The sequence below is a fragment of the Mastigoproctus giganteus genome, chromosome 5 (genome assembly GCF_048544385.1).
Source record: "Mastigoproctus giganteus isolate SK-2022 chromosome 5, ASM4854438v1, whole genome shotgun sequence".
Lineage (NCBI taxonomy): Eukaryota > Metazoa > Arthropoda > Arachnida > Uropygi > Thelyphonidae > Mastigoproctus > Mastigoproctus giganteus.
The window spans coordinates 121,626,287-121,650,971 of NC_143579.1; the positions used below are offsets into that span (position 1 = coordinate 121,626,287).

At 36.6% G+C, this 24,685-nt stretch overlaps 1 protein-coding gene across 3 annotated transcripts in view; it reads left to right on the forward strand.

Moving 5' to 3' along the window:
* The window catches only part of LOC150085670 (cGMP-specific 3',5'-cyclic phosphodiesterase-like), a 575,777-nt gene that overhangs the window by 340,470 nt on the left and 210,622 nt on the right, over positions 1–24,685 (forward strand). The gene's annotated exons all lie outside the window — the stretch shown is intronic.

Below are 24,685 nucleotides of genomic sequence, written 5' to 3' on the forward strand. Positions count from 1 at the left end.
AGTTATCACCCATAAGCTATCCTAGCAATCTTTCTGTAATGCTAAGAAAACTTCATGTTAGACTGCACATTTACTCCCAGATCTCTTTCATTCTCCACCACACTGAGTGTAATCTTCCTATTTAGTATGTTATTCTGCGATTACTGCCTGCCCACATGGAATATCTTGCATTTATCAATGTTTAGCCTCAATTTCCAGGCGCCTCCATAGCCAGGTGGGCAGGAGCAGCAGTGTGTAGCACATGCTTCTTGATTAGACCGGGGTTCGAGCCCATGACCACCAAATACGGAAGATGCGGAAAGGTCAAAGAATGACCACCGCATATTCCCGGAGCAATATGGTCTTAGTTGCTAATGCTCCTAATAACCAAATAACAATAATAACAATAACCTCAATTTCCACCCTCTCAGCTCATCTGCCTAATTTTTCTAGATCTTGTTGCAACAGTATGCCTTGATTCCATCATTAACCACCCTGCCAATCTTTGTGTCATCTGCAAACTTAGACAATAAGTTTGATATGTTTTCATAATATCTTTAATAAACATTGAAAACAGTAAATGGATTAAACCTGAGGGACTTTTAAGAAGGGCAGTGCCCGTTTACAATCCCTCTTTGTTTTATGACGCTCAACATCCCTTCATCCATAGCAGTAACTTATCCCTAATGCCACACTCCAGTAATACAGCAGTCTTTCATGTGGAACAGTGTCAACAGCTTTACTGAAATCTAAGTATGTGATGTCAAAATTATTTTCTGCCTCTAGTTCCTCCATTACAAGATCTTCCCTTAAAAAAAATTCTTGCTGAAACTTCCATATAACTCCTTTTCCCTCAAGATGATCCTGCAGTACTTTAACCATTGTCTCCATTATTTTCCCTGGAACAGATTACTTTACCCTTTGATTCCCTATTGTGAACAGAAAATACATTTGCACATCTCCATTCTATAGAGTTCCCCCAACCGATTCCTAGGATGCTCTTGTAATTATGGATAAAGCTTTATATTGTTTGTTGCTTCTGTTGATATAATTGCATAAATCCCATCAGCCCCAGGTGCCTTATTAGATGTGTTAGCATATATGCATAATATGCCTGTTGTCTTTATCATGTCTATCAGCCAGTCTGCATGTAACAATTTGTCCCCCAGTGGATGGATTTTCATGAAATTTTATATTTCTGCCTTTTAAAAAGACTTGTCAAGCCATTCCAAATTTCATTAAAATTAGACCAATAGAAATTTTCAATTATTATTTACTCATTTATTTTTTCCATCATGTTATTATTCTACTCCCAGCAGACGGATTTTTAGTGGATTTTTTATTTGAGTCTTTTAGAAAGATTTGTAGAGCAATCCAATATTTCATTAAAATCGAACTGGACTAATAGAAATCTTGCAGTTATTATTATTTTTTTTTCTGTCCTCATGTAATAACTCAGCTCTCTGTGAATGGATTTTCATAAAATTTAATTTTTTGCTCTTTAGAATGATATTTTTACCCTTAAATTTCATTAAAATTGGTCCAACAGAAATTTAGCAATTATTATTTTTTCATACATATCATATATGCTATTCATATACTATATTGTATCTGAAGCACTGGATGTTTGTTGCTATGTACTGGTTGAAGGAATGAATGGGCAATGTGGTGGATGTGCAGAAATAATGTTCTTGGCTCGTCCATAAGTTGCTGCTTTTTGCCCATTTTTTTGTTATAAATCATAAATTTTTACTATTTGCTAACACACCTGAAATGTGAAAACCACTGCATACTTTAACTAACTTCTTTACGTTTAGCTTCAATAATTTCTGTCACACTTTTTTTTTCAGTTATAGCAAAATCATTTAGCTCTTGATTAGCAAAACATGGACTGACAACTTTCCACTGATTAAGACAGCAACTCCAAATTCCATGGATTTGCATCAACCTGATGTTCTCATTACCAACCCTAAAAGACTGAAGATGGACTCTTCCCGAGTAGAACATCCAAGTTTCCTGTTTATGCATTTTTTAATAAACCAATCCATAGGCAATCTGTCACTGTTTCTCTTACAGAAATGTCTTGAAATATAGCTGCTTCCCTGAGAATGGTGCAAAGGCAAATACTAAGAAAAAGTCCAATGGTAACACTCTGGCTAATACCTGCAAAGCAGCCATCGATACTGTTCAACAAACATGTAGAATAGCCAACAGCATTGTCAATTTGCAATGACATGAGTTTTAGTTGAAATCTAACAATTACCATCCTATGGTACCATGCACCATAGATAACCATAGGGAGGGAGACTGCAGAATAGTGTAACTTCAGAGTTTTTTTCAACAAGCCCCACTCTGTTCTTGATATCCTTAAAACTGCTGCAGCTAACTTCTTAACTTTACCAGATAAATAAGAAAGATGTGCAGAGAAATTTAGCTTGTAATCAATTGTCACTCCTAAATATTTCACTTCAGTTACAAGAGAAAGTTGAATCCCATTAATTTTAATTTGGTTCTGTTTAGATCTAATTTAGTCTTAAAAATAATCATCTTAGTTTTAGAAGAATTAATGGTAAGCTTGTTCTGATAGGAAATGGTGTAATTTGCATATTTCTGTTTCACTTTCGCCGAACACCGACTGTCAGACCGAAATTTAGTAGATGCCACCAAAGATGTTTTCACATCAAGAATCAACACTAGTGACTTCATTAGCATCATTTAGGAAGTGACGTAATTTGCGTCATTTCCATGTCACATTTTCATGACAAATTGGTTTTACTTCAAAATTTGGCAAGCGCCACCTTTTCACATCAAAAAGGAGGTAATCCTAGTTAGAGCCCTAATTAGTCACATTCAGCATATTCATCTTTTTCTCCTCACAGGAAATGATCCTCTGCAGTGTATGCACTGCAACTTTCTGCTCACAATGAATCATATACTTGTTGAATGTACCTTACATAGTCATACTTGGCAGCTCTCATTTAGTTTTCTACCAAATCTTAAAGAACCTTTGATGATTTGCCATATCATAGATGAAAATGTAAAGCTGTTGGAGTTTTTCTGCTTTCTAAAATGAATACAATTGCTTCTGTTGATATAATTGCATAAATCCCATCAGCCCCAGGTGCCTTATTAGATTTGTTAGCATAATGCATAATATGCCTGTTGTCTTTATCATGTCTATCAGCCAGTCTGCATGTAACAATTTGTCCCCCAGTGGATGGATTTTCATGAAATTTTATATTTCTGCCTTTTAAAAAGACTTGTCAAGCCATTCCAAATTTCATTAAAATTAGACCAATAGAAATTTTCAATTATTATTTACTCATTTATTTTTTCCATCATGTTATTATTCTACTCCCAGCAGACGGATTTTTAGTGGATTTTTTATTTGAGTCTTTTAGAAAGATTTGTAGAGCAATCCAATATTTCATTAAAATCGAACTGGACTAATAGAAATCTTGCAGTTATTATTATTTTTTTTTCTGTCCTCATGTAATAACTCAGCTCTCTGTGAATGGATTTTCATAAAATTTAATTTTTTGCTCTTTAGAATGATATTTTTACCCTTAAATTTCATTAAAATTGGTCCAACAGAAATTTAGCAATTATTATTTTTTCATACATATCATATATGCTATTCATATACTATATTGTATCTGAAGCACTGGATGTTTGTTGCTATGTACTGGTTGAAGGAATGAATGGGCAATGTGGTGGATGTGCAGAAATAATGTTCTTGGCTCGTCCATAAGTTGCTGCTTTTTGCCCATTTTTTTGTTATAAATCATAAATTTTTACTATTTGCTAACACACCTGAAATGTGAAAACCACTGCATACTTTAACTAACTTCTTTACGTTTAGCTTCAATAATTTCTGTCACACTTTTTTTTTCAGTTATAGCAAAATCATTTAGCTCTTGATTAGCAAAACATGGACTGACAACTTTCCACTGATTAAGACAGCAACTCCAAATTCCATGGATTTGCATCAACCTGATGTTCTCATTACCAACCCTAAAAGACTGAAGATGGACTCTTCCCGAGTAGAACATCCAAGTTTCCTGTTTATGCATTTTTTAATAAACCAATCCATAGGCAATCTGTCACTGTTTCTCTTACAGAAATGTCTTGAAATATAGCTGCTTCCCTGAGAATGGTGCAAAGGCAAATACTAAGAAAAAGTCCAATGGTAACACTCTGGCTAATACCTGCAAAGCAGCCATCGATACTGTTCAACAAACATGTAGAATAGCCAACAGCATTGTCAATTTGCAATGACATGAGTTTTAGTTGAAATCTAACAATTACCATCCTATGGTACCATGCACCATAGATAACCATAGGGAGGGAGACTGCAGAATAGTGTAACTTCAGAGTTTTTTTCAACAAGCCCCACTCTGTTCTTGATATCCTTAAAACTGCTGCAGCTAACTTCTTAACTTTACCAGATAAATAAGAAAGATGTGCAGAGAAATTTAGCTTGTAATCAATTGTCACTCCTAAATATTTCACTTCAGTTACAAGAGAAAGTTGAATCCCATTAATTTTAATTTGGTTCTGTTTAGATCTAATTTAGTCTTAAAAATAATCATCTTAGTTTTAGAAGAATTAATGGTAAGCTTGTTCTGATAGGAAATGGTGTAATTTGCATATTTCTGTTTCACTTTCGCCGAACACCGACTGTCAGACCGAAATTTAGTAGATGCCACCAAAGATGTTTTCACATCAAGAATCAACACTAGTGACTTCATTAGCATCATTTAGGAAGTGACGTAATTTGCGTCATTTCCATGTCACATTTTCATGACAAATTGGTTTTACTTCAAAATTTGGCAAGCGCCACCTTTTCACATCAAAAAGGAGGTAATCCTAGTTAGAGCCCTAATTAGTCACATTCAGCATATTCATCTTTTTCTCCTCACAGGAAATGATCCTCTGCAGTGTATGCACTGCAACTTTCTGCTCACAATGAATCATATACTTGTTGAATGTACCTTACATAGTCATACTTGGCAGCTCTCATTTAGTTTTCTACCAAATCTTAAAGAACCTTTGATGATTTGCCATATCATAGATGAAAATGTAAAGCTGTTGGAGTTTTTCTGCTTTCTAAAATGAATACAATTGCTTCTGTTGATATAATTGCATAAATCCCATCAGCCCCAGGTGCCTTATTAGATTTGTTAGCATAATGCATAATATGCCTGTTGTCTTTATCATGTCTATCAGCCAGTCTGCATGTAACAATTTGTCCCCCAGTGGATGGATTTTCATGAAATTTTATATTTCTGCCTTTTAAAAAGACTTGTCAAGCCATTCCAAATTTCATTAAAATTAGACCAATAGAAATTTTCAATTATTATTTACTCATTTATTTTTTCCATCATGTTATTATTCTACTCCCAGCAGACGGATTTTTAGTGGATTTTTTATTTGAGTCTTTTAGAAAGATTTGTAGAGCAATCCAATATTTCATTAAAATCGAACTGGACTAATAGAAATCTTGCAGTTATTATTATTTTTTTTTCTGTCCTCATGTAATAACTCAGCTCTCTGTGAATGGATTTTCATAAAATTTAATTTTTTGCTCTTTAGAATGATATTTTTACCCTTAAATTTCATTAAAATTGGTCCAACAGAAATTTAGCAATTATTATTTTTTCATACATATCATATATGCTATTCATATACTATATTGTATCTGAAGCACTGGATGTTTGTTGCTATGTACTGGTTGAAGGAATGAATGGGCAATGTGGTGGATGTGCAGAAATAATGTTCTTGGCTCGTCCATAAGTTGCTGCTTTTTGCCCATTTTTTTGTTATAAATCATAAATTTTTACTATTTGCTAACACACCTGAAATGTGAAAACCACTGCATACTTTAACTAACTTCTTTACGTTTAGCTTCAATAATTTCTGTCACACTTTTTTTTTCAGTTATAGCAAAATCATTTAGCTCTTGATTAGCAAAACATGGACTGACAACTTTCCACTGATTAAGACAGCAACTCCAAATTCCATGGATTTGCATCAACCTGATGTTCTCATTACCAACCCTAAAAGACTGAAGATGGACTCTTCCCGAGTAGAACATCCAAGTTTCCTGTTTATGCATTTTTTAATAAACCAATCCATAGGCAATCTGTCACTGTTTCTCTTACAGAAATGTCTTGAAATATAGCTGCTTCCCTGAGAATGGTGCAAAGGCAAATACTAAGAAAAAGTCCAATGGTAACACTCTGGCTAATACCTGCAAAGCAGCCATCGATACTGTTCAACAAACATGTAGAATAGCCAACAGCATTGTCAATTTGCAATGACATGAGTTTTAGTTGAAATCTAACAATTACCATCCTATGGTACCATGCACCATAGATAACCATAGGGAGGGAGACTGCAGAATAGTGTAACTTCAGAGTTTTTTTCAACAAGCCCCACTCTGTTCTTGATATCCTTAAAACTGCTGCAGCTAACTTCTTAACTTTACCAGATAAATAAGAAAGATGTGCAGAGAAATTTAGCTTGTAATCAATTGTCACTCCTAAATATTTCACTTCAGTTACAAGAGAAAGTTGAATCCCATTAATTTTAATTTGGTTCTGTTTAGATCTAATTTAGTCTTAAAAATAATCATCTTAGTTTTAGAAGAATTAATGGTAAGCTTGTTCTGATAGGAAATGGTGTAATTTGCATATTTCTGTTTCACTTTCGCCGAACACCGACTGTCAGACCGAAATTTAGTAGATGCCACCAAAGATGTTTTCACATCAAGAATCAACACTAGTGACTTCATTAGCATCATTTAGGAAGTGACGTAATTTGCGTCATTTCCATGTCACATTTTCATGACAAATTGGTTTTACTTCAAAATTTGGCAAGCGCCACCTTTTCACATCAAAAAGGAGGTAATCCTAGTTAGAGCCCTAATTAGTCACATTCAGCATATTCATCTTTTTCTCCTCACAGGAAATGATCCTCTGCAGTGTATGCACTGCAACTTTCTGCTCACAATGAATCATATACTTGTTGAATGTACCTTACATAGTCATACTTGGCAGCTCTCATTTAGTTTTCTACCAAATCTTAAAGAACCTTTGATGATTTGCCATATCATAGATGAAAATGTAAAGCTGTTGGAGTTTTTCTGCTTTCTAAAATGAATACAATTATATGATCATTTCTGACTGTTTTCATAACAGTCACCATGTATAGCTTCATATCATTTATAGGTGCAATGTAGCATAAGTAGCCCTTGTACAAGAAATAACTCCCAGTTGTAACTTCATTTACAGTTATAACTTATTTTTATATAACTTATGTAAGAAGTTATAATGTTCTCTACATTCCGGTTAAATAACTTTCTACATTCCAGTTATAACTTAATTCATGTATGAAGAAGTAAAAACTCCTATATATGTCAGTGTAGCTGAAAAATATTTATTTCAGTTGTCGGCAACTAAAACAGGATTATTAATAGTTGTGCTGTTAATATCTAGTGGGCCAATTGTGTTTCACTCTTTCCTTCTAGTTTTCAAAAACAAAGAATTCTTAGTCACTTTTCTTTGAATTTGTAGCTAAAGATTTCTCATAATCTGAGCTTGATTGCAGACTATTTTATACATACTGTAGGTTACTGTGTCCCTTATTAACTTATAATAATCTCATACATTTTTATTCTCTGTCACTGGAACCATCAGTTCATCTGATATCCATATAGCTCTTAACCTTGAACAAAATTTCTTAGTATGAAAAGATTAGTAGCTTCTTGATTATTTCCCATTTAGAATTTGCAGTTGGTAGCAACATCAGTTCAACTCACTGAAATGAGTTAAAAAAAATGTCTAAGACCATTGTAGTTCTTTATGAAAGCAAAATCCTTCCCATGTACCCTTGATAGTAGTTATACAGGGAAAGTGGGAATGAGAGTAGCCCTGTGCGGGCGAAGTTTTTACAGCTCCAGCTAATAGAGAAGTTTTCCTTAAATTTTTGCTGTTTTATTGAAATGAGTTACTGAAATGGTATATTTCAGTAACTCATATATTTCACTTTAAATTGGTATATTAATTTATTTTCTAGAAATAACTTTATATTCCTAGTTACGATACTTAGTTTATTTTGAACTTAGATAGAGATTTTGTAGGTTATTACTTAGTATCGGTAAGGGTATCCAATCCACGTGTTGGACAAGATTTTGCAGCTATGGCAAACACTAAGTTTTTAATTATATTTAGCTGTTTTATTGACTTAATTGTTATATTAAATTATTTTCTGTAAGTAGCTTATAGTCCTAGTCAAGCTCCCTGGTTTATTTTGAATTTAGATAGTGATTTTGAAAGTTAATACTTAATGGTCATAGATTTACTGTTCGTAACTTGCCGCCATTGTAGTAGTAGTAGTAGTAATGGCATGTGATGCAAGAAAGCAAGCGTATGAGCTTATGCAGCATCAGCCAAAAAAAAAAAAATTTCACACAACCATTCCCTCTAAATGTTTGTCCAGTTCCTCCTTAAATTTATTTAACCTATCAAGTTCCACAACGACAGATGGAAGTTTGTTCCATCTAAAGGCAAATTTCCACACATCTATTCTACATCTGTCTTTCCTCAATTTGAATTTATGCCCCCTTAGGTTTGTAATCTGAATAAGTGGAAGAATCCCATCAGAATTCAGCGTTCTCAACCCATTCAAGGCCTTATACACCTCAATCAGATCACCGGGCAGGTGCCTAGTCACCAGCCACTGCAATTTGCAGAACTTAAGCCTCTCTTAGTAAGAGGATCCCTTCATTCCCCTCACCAATCTTGTTGCCCTTCTCTGTTCACCCTTAAGCAAATCTACATCCTTCCTAAAATGAGTCCTCCAGACATGTATGCAGTACTCAAGGCGTGGCCTGGCCATTGCCCTATACAAAGGGACAATCACCTCCTTTTCCCTTCTAGCAAAATTCCTATATATCATTGACAAAACCCCATGACCTGCCCTGGCAGCCTGTCTGCATTTCTCAGAAAACTTCTTATCTGACTGCACATTTACTCCCAGGTCTTTTTCATTTTCTACCACCTTAAGTATAGTACCACACAGTTGCAGTTCATATGCAGTACTTTGCATTTGTCCAGGTTAAACTTCAGTTGCCACTTCTTAGCCCATCTGCCCAAATTATCTAGATCCTGTTGCAGTAGCACACTGCCATTACTGTCATTAACAACCCTGCCAACCTTTGTATCATTTGCAAACTTCGACACTAAGCCTGATATACCTTCATCAATATCATTGATAAATATACAAAACAACAGTGTACCCAACACCGAACCCTGTGGGACTCCACTAATAACATTAGTCCACGAAGAGCAGCCCCCAGCGATTACCACCCTCTGTCTTCTCCCACTCAACCATCCTTTTATCCATTGTAGCAATTTACCCTTAATACCATTCTGCTCCAACTTGTACTGTAGTCTTCCATGTGCAACAGTGTCAAAAGCTTTACTGAAATCCAAGTATATGATATCAAAATTATTTTTTGCATCCAGTTCCTTTGTAACCATATCATAATAACCAATCAAATTTGTCAGACAAGCCTTGTATTTGTTATACAATATAACATATATCCCGAACTAGTTAGCATAAGGTTAACGTAAAACTAGATAGCGAAACATGTAGCATTGTATTAGAAATCTGTTAGCTTAGTATAGTATTATCAATTAATCAGTAAAATTTATTAATTTTATTAAATTTCATTGTCAATTAAATTGTACTTAAACTGAATCATGACCCAGGCTAGAGCAATTGAGCAACACTCAAGATTAGCCTGTGGCTCGGGGGAGAGCCAAAGGGGGGATTCTCCAATGCATCACAGTCTAAAAAAATGCACGACATGTGAAATGTTTACTGATCTGTCTGAACAGATTATGATCTAGCCAAGGAGGATGTCTTTGTGTGTGTGCTAGGTGAAGAGATTGTGAAGAAATTAGGCACCAACTCAGCATTCTGATGGGCATCTATGAGAGCCAGAGCCGTGCTGAGGGTGAAGCGAACAAGGCTCTTGCCTCAGATTTAAAGCTGAAAGGGGCACCAAAAGAAGATTAAATAATTGGCAACAGTAGGGCACAATTTTTCATTCTTGACTCGGGTACAAAAATGGCCCTGGTGGATGCCCTCGAGGAAATTAATAAGAGGGATCCATCAAGCTCTCAGCTGCCTAACTCAACGGCAGAGCTCACTCCTGTGCATCAGGCAGCACAACGGCAATCTCCAAGGCAGAATGCGCTGGTCCCACAGGAAATAGTTATTGTAGGTGTCTCTATTGTTAGGGAGACAGGGAACATATTATGCAAAAAGGATAGGTGGAACAGAACCAGGGTATGTCTGCTAGGGACAGAAGTTGATGACGTTGTAGAGCAGATATCATCTTTTAAGGGCACAAAAGGCGATACTGTAGTACACATTGGCACAAATGACCTTAAGAGTTAGAGACCTGCAGATTTACTTGACAAGTACAGGTCAATGTTGAAAAATGTTCACACATGAGGAATTCTGTAAGGAAGGGAGGACAGAAGTTTACTAAATTCTAACAGGGAGCTAAATGATTTTTGTAATAACAGAGAGAAAATCAGGGAGAAATCGTTAAAGTTAAACATAAAAAAAAGGCACTTGATGCAGATGGAATCTATCCATTTATATTGAAGGATGTGGTGAGGGAAGTAAGTAAACCCTTGGCCATAACTATGAGAGCATCCTTAGATTCCAGGGAGGTCCCCATGGACTGGAGATCTGCAAATGTATCCCCAATTCACAAAGTAGGTTCAAAGGGCGATGCAAATAATTATAGACCTGTTAGTTTAACCTGTTCCTTGAAAATAATGGAGTCACTGGTTAAGAAGTTATGCAGAATCACCTAGAGAACTAGGTGATTCTGCATCATCACTACTGCAGTATGGCAGTAATAGTTCAGACACAGCATGGGTTTTTAAGGGAAAGTCTTGCCTGACCAATTTGATTGGATACTATGATGCAGTCACAAAAGAACTGGATGCAGGGAATACCTCGGATATTATATATTTGGATCTTAGAAAGGCTTTTGATACTGTTGCACATGGAAGACTGCTGCACAAATTGGAGCAGTGTGGCATTGGAGGCAAATTGCTGCTATGGATAAAGGGATGGTTGAGTGGGAGAAGACAGAGAGTGGTAATCAATGGACACTGCTCATCGTGGACTAATGTTATTAGTGGAGTCCCTCAGGTTTCAGTGTTGGGTCCATTATTGTTTTCTGTATTTATAAATGATATTGATGATGGTATATCAAGTTAATGTCCAAGTTTGCAGACGATACAAAGGTTGGCAGGGTTGTTAAGGACACTACTGATGCTATGCTGCTGCAACAGGATCTGGAAAGGTTGAGCAGATGGACTGCGAGGTGGCAAATGAAGTTTAACATTGACAAATGTAAAGTACTACATATGGGGGAAACAGCAACCCCAGAGCAATGTATCAACTCTGTGGTACTACACTGACAGTGGTAGAGAATGAAAAGGACCTGGGGGTAATTGTGCAGGCAGATATGAAGTTCTCTGAGTAGTGCAGACGGGCTGCAAGAGTAGCTCATGGTGTCTTGTCAATGATATACAGGAATTTTTCTAGCAGGGATAAGGAGGTGATTATTCCCGTGTATTAGGCAATGGTCAGGGCCCCCACCTTGAGTACTTGAGTATACAGGTCTGGAGGCCTCATTTCAAGAAGGATGTAGAGCTGCTGGAACGAGTACAGAGAAGGGCAACAAGATTAGTGAATGGAACAAAGGGTTGCTCTTACGAAGAAAGGCTTAAGTTTTGCAAATTACAGTGTCTGGAGACTAGGCACCGGCGAGGTGATCTGATAGAGGTGTATAACGCCTTGAATGGTTTGAGCATGCTCAGTGCCGATGGGATTCTTCCTCTTGCTCAGAATAATCACCAGAGAGGGCATAATTCAGATTGAGGAGAGACAGATGTAGGATAGATGTGCGAAAATTTGCCTTTAGCCAGCGGGTAGTTGGTTGGTGGAATAGACTTCCATCCCTTGTTGTGGAAGTTGATAGCCTAAATAAACTTAAGGCTCAGCTGGACCGGTATTTCAAACGAACGGAGGGGTGAAATGGAAGTGTTTTTTTTTTGGTTGATGCTGCATAGGCTTGCTTTCTTGCATCATATCCCTCTACTAATGCTAATGCTAATGATTTCAGGAAAGCTTTTGATTCTGTTGCACATGGAAGACTGCTGTACCAATTGGAGCAGTATGGCATTAAGGGCAAGTTGCTGCAATGAATAAAGGGATGGTTGAGTGGGAGATGGCAGTGAGTGGTAGTCAATGGACACTGCTCTACATGGATTAATGTTATTAGTGAAGTACCCCAGGGTTCAGTGCTGGGACCATTGTTGTTTTGTATATTTATTAATGATATTGAAGAAGGTATATTAGGCTTAGTGTCCAAGTTTGCAGATGATACATAGGTTGTCGTTGTTAATGATAGTAAAGACAGTATGCTACTGCAACATGATCTAGAAAATTAGGTGGATGGGCTGAGAAGTGAAGTTTAATATTGACAAAAGCATATGGGTAGCAGTAAACCAAGAGAAATGTATCAACTGTGTGGTACTACACTTGGTGAGGTGGAGAATGAAAAAGACCTGGGGGTAATTGTGCAGTTAGATATGATGTTCTCTGAGCAGTGCAGACGGGCAGCCAGAGCAGATTGTGCAGTTTTGTCAATGATATATAGGAATTTTACTGGCAGAAACAAGGAGGTGATTATACATTTGTATAAGGCAATGGTCAGGCCAAACTTTGAGTACTGCATACATGTCTGGAGGTCTAATTTTGAAAGGATTTAGAGAAGGGCAAGATTGATGATGGGAACAAAGGGTTTCTCTTAACAGGAGAGGCTTAAATTCTGTCAGTTGCAGCATCTGGAGACTAGGTACCTGTGAGGTGATCTGATTGAAGTGTACAAAGCCCTGAATGGTTTGAGCAGGCTCAATTCTGATGGGATATTTCCACTTGCTGAGATTAAGAACCTGAGGGGGCTTAGATTCAAATTGAGGAAAGACAGTTGTAGAATAGATGTGTGGAAGTTTGCTTGTAGTCAGTGGGTAGTTGATTGCTGGAACAGACTTCTATCTATTGTTGTGAAAGTTGATAGCTTAAATAAATTTAAGGCTGAACTAGACAAATATTTGGACTGACCGGATGGGTGAAATGGGAAGTTTTTTGTTTTTTTTGGCTGATGCTGTATAAGCTTGCTTTCTTGCATTATGGCTCAAATGATGCTAATGCTAATATCTTTAAGTAGATCCCATATCAATGTGTTATGATTGCTGCCATTTAATGGTTCCTATTTAGCTAGGTATTCTTAATGCTTGAGGAGTCATTACCAATAATCAAATCAAGAGTATTACTTTCTCTTGTTGTCTCTTTAATATGCTGCTACAGAAAATAGTCATCCTGTAAACCCAGAAAATTTCTCCTACTGTTTGCATGAACAGTCTACAAGTTACAGTTAATAGCGGGAAAGTTAATATCCTCCATTATACAAAATTTTGATTTATTATCCAATTTTGTTTGTCTGTGTTTATTATATTCATCACAGTCATTTTGCCTTGAACAGTCTCCTACTCATTTTTATTTTCCAGCTCATATCACACCAAATTAATTCACCTGTGCAATGGCTCCCTCACATCAGCTGGGTCCACTGCCTTAGATTCTGTATGCTTCATAAGACAGGAGAGGCTTACCACACACACACACATACATGTTCTGTTCTGTCCTTCCTATACACATTGTTCTAATTGGATTTCAAGTGTGTGGTCATGCTCAAAGTTGGTCTGCCATTTTGTGTTCTTTTGCATGATAAAGTTAGCATTAGCAGAGGCATATGATGCAAGAAAGAAAGCTTATACAGCATCAGCCAAAAAAAAAAAAAAAAAAAAAAAACCTTCCCATTTCACTTATCTATTCACTCCAAAAGTAGTTGGTCTGGTTCTTCCATGAATTTATTTAAGCTATCAACTTCCACAATGACAGATGGAAGTTTGTTCCGACAATCAACTATCCCTGGCTAAAGGCAAATTTAAGCACATCTATTCTACAACTGTCTTTCCTCAATTTGAGTTTATGCCAACTCATGTTTGTATTCTGAGCAAGAGCAAGAATCCTATCAGCATTGAGCCTGCTCAAACCATTCAAGGCTTTATACACCTCAGTCAGATAACCTCACTGGTGGCTAATCTCCAGATGCTGCAGTTTGCAGAACTTAAGCCTTTCTTAGTAAGAGGAACCCTTTGTTCCCCTCACCAATGTTATTGCCATTAACTCTGTACACACTCAAGCAACTCTACATCCTTCCTAAAATGAGGCCTCCAGGCCTGTACGCAGTACTCAAGGCATGGCCTGACCATTGCCTTATACAAGTAATAATCACCTCCTTACCCCTGCTAGCAAAATTCCTGTATATCATTGACAAGACCCCATGACCTGCTCTAGTAGCCTGTCTGCATTGCTCAGAAAACTTCATATCTGACTGCACAATTACCCCCATGTCTTTTTCATTCTCCATCACCCTTAGTGTAGTACCACACAGTTGGTACATTTCTTTGGGGTTATGTACCCATATGTACTTTGCATTTGTCAACGTTAAACTTCAGTTCCCACTTCTCATCCTATCTGCCCAACTTTTCTAGATCCTGTTACATAGCATACTGTCATTAACAACCCTACCAATCTTTGTAACATCTGAAAACTTCTGCATTAAGCCTGATATACCTTCATCCATATCATTGTTAAATATACAAAACAACAATGGGCAAAACGCTGAACATTGAGGGACTACATTAATAATATCAGTCCACAAAGAGCAGTGTCCATTGATTACCACTCTCTGTCTTCTCCTACTCAACCATCCTTTTATCCATTGTAGCAACCTTCCCTGAATGTCATACTCCTCCAATTTGTACAGTAGTCTTGTATATGCAACAGTATCTAAAGGTTTCCTGAAATCCAACTATATGATATCAAAATTATTTTTTGCATCCAGTTCTTTTGTGACCACATCATACTATCCAATGAAATTCTTCAGATAAAACTTTCCCTTAACAAACCTATGCTGTGTCTGAACTATAACTGCAGTCTTGTCTGGATAATCCTGCAATGGTTCTTTAACCAGTGACTCCATTACTATCCTCAGAACAGAAGTTAATCTAACAGGTCTTTAATTACTTGTGTTATCCTTTGATCACCCTTTATGAAATGGAGATACATCTGCACATCTCCAGTCCACGGAGACCTCCCCTGAGTGCAACGATGCTCTCACAATTATGGCTAAGGGTTTGCTTAGTTCCTTTGATGCCCCCCCTAACCCTTTAACTGCTGCGTCAGCCATATATGTCTGACACCATTAGATTTTTCAGGTGCCGCATCGGACATATCTCGGGGTTGATGAATACAGTCTGGGCAATAAGTAGAAACTTTTATCTCCTTTCTGCTAGCAACTGATCTTCCTTCAGACTCTTTAAATTTTACATAACAGAAAATGCACTTTCTTATTGCTTGTGTCAAATTTTTAGTTAGTATATGAGCATTACCACATTTTGGCTTTTCACATTTATCTTTCAATTCTATATTTAGTAAATCTGTAACTATCTCTTCCTGAAAGCTTCTTATCTTTATATTTTTTCGTGTGGCACTCTTGTACATCACGTAGGCATTGACAAGCGATATACCAAGTATATATTCTATCGCTAATTTGCGGTACCACTTTATCCCCTTTCTTAGCTTTGTGGCATATGACCCATTTGGTCTGACAGATCAATGCCTGCTTTTCCTTTATTATATGCTAGAATAGGAAGTGGTTTTTGTTTAGTTTCTTTTCGTCTTCCTTTCCTGATGGGGGTCCATCAGCAATTTCTGGGGAATGCTTTGTTGTCAGTAGTCTCACATCTCGAGCATTTCACCATTTTAGAACAGTTATTCCATTTTATTCTTCCTTGGTGATCATCGCCCCTTTATTTAGCTTTGAGTACAACTTCTTTAGGCATAAATTTTTTTGCCTAACTCGTAATATACCAACAACGTGAGTTTTTTGTTGAAGAAACAATAACGCTAGATTGTAGCTCGTATAAAAATTGTCTATGTACAAGGTGCAACCTTCATTTAGAAGTCCTTGCGATAATTCTTCGCAGACCTTTGCAGCTAAACCTATGGTAGATTTTCTATAATTTTCAGATTTACCTGAATAAAGCTTACTCAACCAGGTATATCCTTCAGTAAACATAAATTGAACAGCTTGATTCCATATCTGTGAGCTTTATTTGGTATATATTGTATCAATAAGATTTATGACTTCTTCATCAAAAAATAATGAAAATGCCTCAAGATGAGTAATATTTCTTGATATGGCTATTTGCAGTACCGATTTGCCTGTAAAATCAAATCTTTTTTTGGTGTTCTTTGTATTCAGTCCATTCAATAACTTCATTTGTTTCAGTTGCTTCAATATCAAGTTCTTCAGTCTTTTCAAATTGCTCATAAATGTTTTCTTCTGCCATCTAGTCTTGAAGCACTTCTTCAATATTTTCCAGTATTTCTGTATCTCCTTCTTCATTTGAAGAAATATCCCACTCAGGATCTTTTACCGAATCATCAAAGTCAATCTTTTTCATCTTTAGAACTATTACTAAGATTTTCAGCAATTTCTCTCAGTTCCTCTTCTTTTAGCCATTGGTTTTTAGAGATTTTTTTTTTTTTTTTTTTAACAACACACTCTTGTACAAACTTGTGGAGAAACACACAACATGATACTGTATAATGGATAATACAGTGCGCTAACGAACTTGTTTTGACAAAATCTTTAACAATACTGACAAACTTATTGCGACGGCTCTGTGTTTATTTTATTGCGATTAGTTTATTGCAGTTTGTTTGCGTGCATGCAATAAACTAATCACAAATGACGTGTGCTGTAATAGCATCACAAGTATGTGGCCAACATGACTTCTCAAGAAATAAAGTAACCTACTGGGCCACATTAGCCACATATATGCGACACAAAAAAAAAAAAACTCTTTTTTTTTATATTTTTAATGAAAATATAAAATTTTATTTTTATATTTTCATTAAACTACATAACATTATTTATTTTAGAATTACTAATCAAATTATTTACTAAATATTTTTTGGCCCTGGGGGAATTTTTTTCTTAAACTAGCTTGGCAGTCAAAGTCTTAATATAACTGGATAGATCCCATCCACCCCAAGTGCCTTTCTTTTGTTTAACTTCAACAATTTCTTCACTTTTCTCTCAGTTATTACAAAATCCTTTAGCTTCCTGTTAGACTTTAATAGGCTTCTGTTCTCCAATTCCCTACAGAATTCCTCATGCGTGAATGTAGATGCGAAATACTCATTCAGAGTGTCAGTTTTCTGAGCAGGATCATCAACGGTCAAAAAATCGATATCAAGTGGACCAATCTGATTCATCTCCTTCTTACTAGAGTTTATATAAGTAAAGAAGTCTTTGCTGTTTTGCTTTGCATACTTTGCTAAAGATTTCTCGCAATCTGTCTTCACTTGCCTAACCTTCTTTGTCACTTATTACAGACCAGCTTTTTTGTTTGCCATAGGCTTCTGTGTCGCTGATAATTTATATGCATCCCTTGCATTTTTCTTCTTTACCATGAATTTCATTAGTTCATTTGACATCCATTTAGGCCTAAACAATGAACAGTATTTCTTAGTTGGTATGAAAAGTTTGGAAAATTCCAAGATTAATTCCTTGAATTCATCCCATTTAGAATTTGCTGTTAGTAACATCATCAGTTGATCCCACTGTATAGAATTTAAAAATTTTCTGAGACCACTGTAGTCACCTTTATGAAAGAAAAACCCTTCCCTTCACCCCTGATGGTAATTATTGTTGTTATTTGGTTTTTTTCAGGAGCATTAGCAAGTAAGGCCATATTGCTCCGGGGATATGCGGTGGTCATTCCCTGACCTTTCCGCATCCTCCACACCAAATACGGAGGATGCAGAAAGGTCAGGAAACAACCACTGCATATCGCTGGAGCAATATGGCCTTAGTTGCTAATGCTCCTAAAAAAAAAAAAATACAACCTGATGGTAGTTACATCTCTGAATAAATCCCACATCAGTACACTGTGATCATTGCCACCTAGTGGTTCCTTTATCTGTAAGTTCTTAATGCATGAATAATCACTGCTAATAATCAGATCAAGAGTATTACTCCCTCTGGTTGCGTCTTGAACATGCTGCTGTAGAAAACAATCATCCAATAAATTGACAGAAAGTCTTGCTAGTGTGTGAGTGACCAATCCACGAGTTCCAGTCAATATCTCGGAAGTTAAAATCACCCATTATAAGACACTCTGATTTACTGGCCCACTCTATTTCTCTGTATATTTGTTCATTGTATTCATCAGAGTCATTTGTATTATAACACACTCCTATGGTTGTTCATTGTATTCATCAGAGTCATTTATACTATAACACACTCCTAATCTCAAGAACTCAAGAGTTCTTGAGATTATTGACTACTGAACAAAATTGACTGATCTTTGTGTGGAAAATTAAATATTATACACCAAGCTTGAAATGACAAACCAAGGGAAAGAAAAAACTATATTCTAAGTGCAGATGCTTAGGACACAACCACCAGAAAAAAATCCAACACAAAGTTCAAATCAGGATAAAGGGGAAAAAATCTTTTTTAAAAACTCAAACCCAAAAGAAAATTAAAAACAAAAAACAATACTTGATCATAATGAGACCTTTTATTACTGACACTGCTCAGCTGAACTCTAGTGAAGATGTACATCAGATATAACCTTCACTGGCACAAATATGAGAAAGATAACATTTAAGTCTGTAAGAAAGACAAAGAAATACAGGACTGATCATTGAAACTGCTTTATTGCAGGACACAGAAACCATTAAAAATCATCCAGAAGTTGTTAAACTGGGACTGTAGGCAGAGGCTCCCAAATCTAAAGGACCCCTCTATAATACTTTTCTAATGTGGAGAAAGGTAACCCCCCTTCGAACCCTGTAGGAGGATATTTATTGCAAGAACTTTGAGGATTAAAGTTCTTGTAACAGATGTTCTTTGAGAATAAAATAATAAATGAACTTTGAGGATCAATATTCTTATATTCAGAATTTAGAAAGAAATGATAATAAGATGCACAACAAAGGCTAGATCATCTGCTCTCCTAAATTATGTATCTGAAATCCCCCCCCCCATATATGGAAGTTGCTGTAACACTGACAAGGATATATTCTAGGTGGAAATCAAACTGCATATAGGGATATTATGTTGCCATAAAATGTTTTGGTTGTCAAGGGTTCAATCACACACACACATCTCACACCTGCTCACAAAAAAAAATAGTTCGTATGGGCACTGTGCTGTCAGAGGTCATACCAGCTGTGAGTATTTCTTGTCTCACAGCTGGCATATCTGTGAGACAAGAAATACTCAGCTGATGTTTTAACTACAAGGCTGCTCATCTTAGTTTTAACCATTCTGTCAGAGACCCTAACTGTCCTGTTTGCCAGCATGCTGTTAAACAGTATCAGGACAAATAATGGGTAATCACTCTAACCATATGCCACTAAGCTCCTCTAACTAAATATGCAAAGAGCTCATGCTGTAATTGACCAGTTGAAACTAAAAATGGAATATTTAAATATAGATATCCTCTCCATCCAGGAACCGGGAGTAACCCACACCCTCATGCACTCATAGAGGTCCGGGTTACTCCTGGTCTTTCAGAGTGGTGGAAACTAGCTCTGATATCACCTGGGTGGCTGTAGTGATTAGAAACATCAAACTCATTCTGACAAAAGTAAACTCTTTATGCACAAAGCAAGTTTGTGCATAAATTACTAGTCAGTTTGGCTTTCTTCATGTTATCTTGGTCTACAGCAGTCAGGAGAAAACATCACTCCTACTATTAGCATTAGCAGAGGCATATGATGCAAGAAAGCAATCTTATGCAGCATCAGCCAAAAAAAAAACCCTCACATTTCACTCATCTATTCACTACAGATGCTTATCCAGCTCAGCCTTAAATTTATTTAAGCTATCAACTTCCACAACAAGAGATGGAAGTCTGTTCCAGCAATCAACTACCCACTGGCTAAAGGCAAATTTCTGCACATCTATTCTACAACTGTCTTTCCACAGATTCTTAATCTGAGCAAGAGGAAGAATCCCATCAGCACTCAACCCATTCAAGGCCTTATACACCTCAATCAGATTACCTTGCATGTGCCTAGTCTCCAGGTGCTGCAGTTTTATCTGCAAGCATCTCTCACAATATTACCAAGCCAGAGAATACTGGTGGCATGAATATTAATTGCCAATCCAGACTGGCCCAGCCTAACTGGTGACTGTGTAGGAACTCACAGTTGTCAAAATTTGGAGGACTTCCTTGCTACGACAACATATGAATAAATTAGCATTAGCAGAGGCATATGATGCAAGAAAGCAGGCTTATTCAGCATCAGCAAAAAAAAAAAAAAAACAACAAAAAATCTTCCCGTTTCACCCATCCATTCATTCCAAATGTTTGTCCAGTTCTTCCTTGAATTCATGTAAGCTATCAACTTCCACAATGGCAGATGGAAGTTTGTTCCAACAATTAACCACCCACTGGTTGATTGTTGGAACAATTAAACAATCTAAAGGCAAATTTCCACACATCTATTCTACAACTGTCTTTCCTCAATATGAAATTATGCCCCCTCATTTGTGCAATCTGAGCAAGAGGAAGAATTCCATCAGCATTGAGCTTGCTCAAACCATTCAGAGCCTTATACTGACACTAAGTTCCTTCATCTAAATGTTCAAAGAACTCATGCTGTAGTTGACCAGGGGAAACTAAAAATGAAAGAACAAAATACACTTTTGCCCTCCCCATATACACCATAATCAGATCACCTTGCAGGTGCCTAATTTCCATATGCTGCAATTTGCAGACCTTAAGCATTTCTTAGTGAGAGCAATCCATTGTACCCTTCACCAGTCTCAATGCCCTTCTTTATATTTGTTCCAGCAGCTATACGGCGCCTCCGTAGCCAGGTGGACAGGAGCAGCAGTGCGTAGCACACGCTTCTTGATTAGACCGGGGTTCAAGCCCGTGCCCACCAAATACAGAGGAGGCGGAAAGGTCAGGGAATGACCACCGCCATATCCCCGGAGCAATATGGCCTTAGTTGCTGATGCTCCTAAAAACCAAAAATAACAAATAACAATAACCAGCAGCTATACATCCTTTCCTAAAATGAGGCCTTCAGACCTGTATGTGGTACTCAATGTGTGGCCTGACCATTCCCTTATACAAAGAGATAATCACCTCGTTATCCATGCTAGCAAAATTCATGTATATCTTTGGCAAGACCCTGTGAGCTGCTCTGGCAGCCTATGTGCACTGCTCAGAAAATTTCATATCTGACTGGATAATTATCCCCAAGTCTTTTTCATTCTCCACTACTCTGAGTGTAGTACTGCACGCACAGTTGATATGTTACTGTGGAGGAGAATTCATTCTTTCACTTTCTCTTTTGAGAAAGTGAAAAACCCAACTCAAACATTTAATGTGTTTTATCAGATGCTCATGTAATCATTTGATGCTAGATGAATCATAGATGATCATTAGATGAATGCAATGGGCTTCATTGTACATAATTAATATTATGTGAATTAAAAATATGAGCTTTTCTGAGTCCTAAATTTTTATTAATTGAATAACTAAATTTTTTTCTAGTAAGGTTAATTTGGTTCTCTAACCAGATCATATTTATATGCTCTTTTATATATTTTTTTGTTACTGAATCATGCAATTTCCTGTTAATTGCAATTAACACTCATATTACCTTTTTAAGAAATATATTTTTTTGATTCCTTTCTGAAAAAATTCTGTATTGAGAGATTCTGAATTAATTTTTTCAATTCCCTGGAGAATGATGGTTAAAATTTGAAAAAATGTGATACTGCTACATGCTTTGGCACCCAGTTTTTTTGCGAGGTTTTTTTGCAATAATTAATTTGTTGCTACACCCACCTGTCCATCTGTAGAGATGCTGGAATGAATACAGAGAAGGGCAACGACATTAGTAAGAGAAACAAAGGGTTGCTCTTACGAGGAAAGCCCTAAGTTTTGCAAATTGCAGCATCTGGTGACTAGGCACCTGTGAGGTGTTCTGATTGAGGTGTTATAAGGCTAAGGCCTTGAATAGTTTGGGTAAGCTCAATGCTGATTGCTGATGATTTTCTTCCTCATGCTGAGATTACACACTTGAGGGGACAGTTGCAGAATGCAAGTTTGGAAATTTGCCTTTAGCCAGAGAGTGGTTGATTGTTGGAACAAACTTCTATATGTCGTTGTGGAAGTTGATAGCTTAAATAAATTCAAGGTTAGATTAGGTGAAATGGGAAGGTATTTTTGGCTGATGCTGTATAAGCTTGCTTTCTTGCATCATATGCCTCTACTAATGCTAATGCTAAAATCATTGTTGACTAACAAACAATTATTTTTTGTGGGCTGGTATGGTTATTCAGTAAATGAAATTTATTTTTTTTCTCTCTCTCTCTCTCTCTCTCAAACCAAAACAAACTGAAATATATCTGCTATCAGAGGTTGTTCTCCTGCCTGCCATGTGTTATAATCGTGTTTCTGCAGTGAGTCCTGGTAGAACAATGTAGTGCAAGTTCCTGTCATTGGAGGTGGTTCCTTCTGCATGTGTTACAGCTGTGATTCATACAGTGTACTTTTACTTCACAGCAAATTTTTGGTATCACTATGCTTGTTAGCAATGTCATAATAGTATACCTAGCTTTTAATTTTTGTTCCTCTGTGCTGAGTGTAACTTTTGGGCTATTATTGAAAAATTTCTAAGTGGTACATGACTTTTTAATTTCAATTGGACTTGTTTTATATGCAGATCTTCAGTGTGCTTGCTCATGGTTGATATAAGGAAGTTTGTCACCATGGCAGTTTCTGTATAAGAGGAGACATAGCTTTTAACTTTGTTCCTTTGTGCAGAATATTTTTTTGAGCTGTTAGTCATAAATTTCTGTGCACTATGTGAGCTTAATTCTCACTGTAGTTGTTTTGCTTGCATAAGTAACCTGCTTGTGGCAACAGTGAGCATCATGCATGCTTATTAAATTCATTCATTTTCACTTGAAAATAATGGGAACACGAAACCCTGATCTGTAAATTGATGGGCACAGTAGTAAAAGCACTTGGTGCTGTTGAGTGCTTAGTGAGAAACTTAGTTGCCAAAATGTTTGGCAGCATTTTAGTGTGGTTGCATTTTATTATTATTATTAGCTATATGGTGCAAGGAAGCCTAAGGCTTATGCTGCACCAGCCAAAAAAAATTTCAGAATTACCCTGAGAGAGAGAATAAGAGTCAGAAGTAGAAGGATATCACCAAGAAAGAAGAATGATGATATGCGAGGGATGCGTGCTTGAACACCTCACATAATTCAAAACTTGTTTTCTCATAGGAATATATGTAAAGTTTAGGGGGGTGCATTCTTCATAAATTTACAACCATTGTAATATATTTTTTCTTTTAAATGTGATAATTTTCTTAATTAATATCATCTTCATTTTTATTACATTATTATATAATCATAGTCTGACAACACTAAAGGAACAGGAGATGCAATAGGCATCAAATTAGGACATATTGTCTTCCCACTTGATGCTGAAGGCTGGCTGCCTGATTTCATTAAAAATTTTTTGCTGAAGAAAGAATCCGATGTAGTTTGAGTTTCTCCCCCCCCCCTTCAGTTTTCCTCTTAGGATTTCTTAGTGTGCAGACACACATTCCATCATCTGCCCTACCACTGAGGAACTGCGATCCATGTTTGGATTGTCTCCTTCAAAAATAGCAATAGCTGCTGAAATGTGGTCAAAAGCCTGTGCCATTCACTTTACTGTCAGTTGACTTGCCAGTGGCTCAGGCTAATTGATGGTGTCCTCTTGCTTCCTTTCCTTTTCTAATTCTAGCAAGTCTTCATTTGTGAATTCTTGGGGTGTGATTTAAGAAAATTTTTGATGTCCCCTTCATTAACTTCACCCAAACCTACTTTCTGCACCACCTTCACAGATTCCTTATTAGCAGTTGTGTTGTCTTCAATATTAAAGCCTCTTAGGTTGTGGTAGAATTGGGGGAAAATTTTCTTCCATACTCCTTTCATACACAGCCTAGGGACCTGTTGCCACGAAATGTTGATGGTATTAATAAGATTTTTGATGTTAAATGCTTTCCAAAACTGCTTCACTGTTATTCTGCCCTCATTCATCACCTTGAGAAGTGCATTTAATGTTGACCTTAAATAGTAAGATTTAAAGGTCTTAATTATACCTTGGTCCATAGGTTATAAAAGTGAGGTTGTATTTGGAGACAGAAACCCAATCTTGCTGTTATAGAGCATTCTAGTAGCAGGAATTCTCTCCTGCATGCAGCAATGTTTTAATTCCAAATATAGTTGGCTTCCAAAATAATATCTGAAAATAGAGCCAGTCATCTAACCTTTTTTGTTTGTGTACCAAGACTGGCATTAAAGTTTTTTCATATCCTTTTAGTGCCTGTGTGTTTTCAGAATGGTACACAATTAGTGGTTTCAATTTGAAGTTACCTT